This window comes from Caretta caretta, chromosome 1 (assembly GCF_965140235.1).
Source record: "Caretta caretta isolate rCarCar2 chromosome 1, rCarCar1.hap1, whole genome shotgun sequence".
Classification (NCBI taxonomy): Eukaryota; Metazoa; Chordata; order Testudines; family Cheloniidae; genus Caretta; species Caretta caretta.
In genome coordinates this window covers 35,071,707-35,074,175 of record NC_134206.1, presented here as the reverse complement: position 1 = coordinate 35,074,175, position 2,469 = coordinate 35,071,707, and positions in this window count along the sequence as shown.

The following is a 2,469-nucleotide window of genomic DNA, read 5'->3' as shown; positions in this document are numbered from 1 at the left end:
AAGAGAAGGTGAGCCTGGAGCCCCACTGCATCACACTAATGACACTCAAATAACAAACATCTTGGAAGAAGGAATATAAGTCAAATTTACAAGATGGGGGGCCTGTTTCCAGGACTTCAGTGGGGGTAATGGTAGATAACACTCTGAACATGAGCTCCCAGTGTTGTGCTGCAGCAAAGGGGAAGAACACAATCCTTTGATGTATAAGCAGGGGAGTATCAAGTAGGAGTTGGGAGCACTGTTCCCTCTAAGCTGTGCGTGTGTGCGCGCACACACAAATCCTAAACCCCGCGCATGTGGCAAAATGCTGCACGCACAAAAATTTGCACAGAAGAAATTTTTTGCACACAGGGCCTGTCAAAAATTAGAGGGAACATTGGTTGGAAGGTAGTGTTACCTCTGCATATGGCATTGTTGAGACCATTACTGAAATAGTGTGTCCAGTTTTGGTGTCTACATTTCAAAAAGGATGCTGAGAAATTGGAAGGGTTTCAGAATAGAGCTACAAGAATGATTGGCGGTCTGGAAAACATGTTATAGTGAGAAACTTAAGAAGCTCAATCTATGTAATTTATCCAAGAAAAGGTTAAGAGGTGATTTGATGATGGTCTACAAGTACCTGCATGGGGAAGAGATCTCTGATAGCAGATGGGCAGGTCTTTAACAGAAAAAAGGCTAACAAAATTCAGTGGTTGGAATCTAAAGCACAAATGCAGACTGGAAATAAGGCGCACACTTTTAATGGTGAAGTAATTAGCCATTGGAACAACTTACTGAGGCATGTGGTGGTGTCTCTATCACTTCAAGTCTTTACATCAGGACTGGATATCGTTCTAAAAAAATATGCTATAGACCAAACAGAAGGAATTACGAGGTGACTTTCTATGGTCTGTATTATACAGGAGGACAGACTAGGTGTTCATAATAGTCCCTAGTGGCCTTAAAACGTATGAATCTGTGAATTTCACTGAAGGCAGTGGGGTGACACCAGCCTTTAGCTAGTGTAACTTAGCGGAGAATCAGGCCCATATAGCTATATCTGTGCTAGAGCTTAATAGAAGCAAGCCGATGGGTTAGAATATCAATTATTTAAAATAAACTTGCACACAAAAAGGCACCTACCTGATTTACAGATTCACGATAAACAATCCAAGAGGTCATTCACCACTAACTATAGTGTAGCATCCAATACAGAGTCCGCCCTTTGCCCATCACTATGGGCCAAACTGTGGACCCTTTACCCAGTTTGGTGAGGAGTTAGTCACCCATTAATATCAGTGGGACTACCCGTACATCAATGCGAGTAAAGGGCTCACAAGTTACCCCAAGAGTGCAGGTCTTAATACTAAAACAGAAATATCTCAGAACATCTTACTGCAGAATTTTTTTCTTCTGTGTACACCCAGGAAAAAAAACAAGTGTCAGAAATATCTTGTGCAACACTTAGACTAATTATACTAAAGACTCTAATTAGTTGAGTTTGCTCACCTCTCCTGCCAAGACTAGCACCAATGACTGTGTGTGTGTGTGTGTGTAAGATTGGATGATGGGATTTGAAAAATGAAGTGTTAAGGATTGTAATCAGTCACAACATAAATATTAACTTAAACCATGACTGAAAAGAGAGACATTCTGCTGCAATACATATAGGACATCCATAAACTCCACCCATAAACATACTTTCCTTTAACTTTTTTTAATACATCACATGAAAAATCTTGTTGAACTCTTACCAGCTGAATTTCAAACTATCCGTCACAGAGCAAACTTTGTCAAACATTTCCCAGCTCCACTGATCTAAAGTCACATTAGATCTATGTCATCTAAAATTGTAGCTTTAAATATAGTAGTAGAATTTCATTCTGTCTGTTAATTAGTCCATAAACTCTTATCTCCCATAGTACGTTTCTCCTGATAAAACTTTCATCCTGGGGGATTTTGACATTCATGTTAATACATGTGATGGATTGTGCATAACTACTACTTTGATCTTTTAAATTTTACTGGAAAAGTCCCATTTGGGAATGAACTGACTAGTTTTTAATCATGAGACAGGGATATTAGATATGTTTCTAACACAAACAATTATATTGCCACTTGAATATTTTATACAGATCATTATTAATGAGTAATATGGCACTTAAAAATAATTAGGACACAAGAGGAAATTAGTTTAGCATGGAAACAAAGCTGATGGCATATTTTCATTGTTGTTGTTTGACTGCAATAGGAATACTGATTTCACTTTTTTTTCTGGTGCCATCTCCTTTATTATATGATTAAATCCAAATAAAAATAAGAGACCCAAAAGAGGGAGGAGAGACTCTGATTGGGGAGGGCAGCAGGTCATAACCCACATGGCAGTGCCCTGCAGGGCTCACCCCATGGCAGAATCAGGGGTGCCCACTCCATGACAAGTCATGCCACAGCAGTTTGTTCACAGTGATCCATGCCTTCTGGACTCCTCTG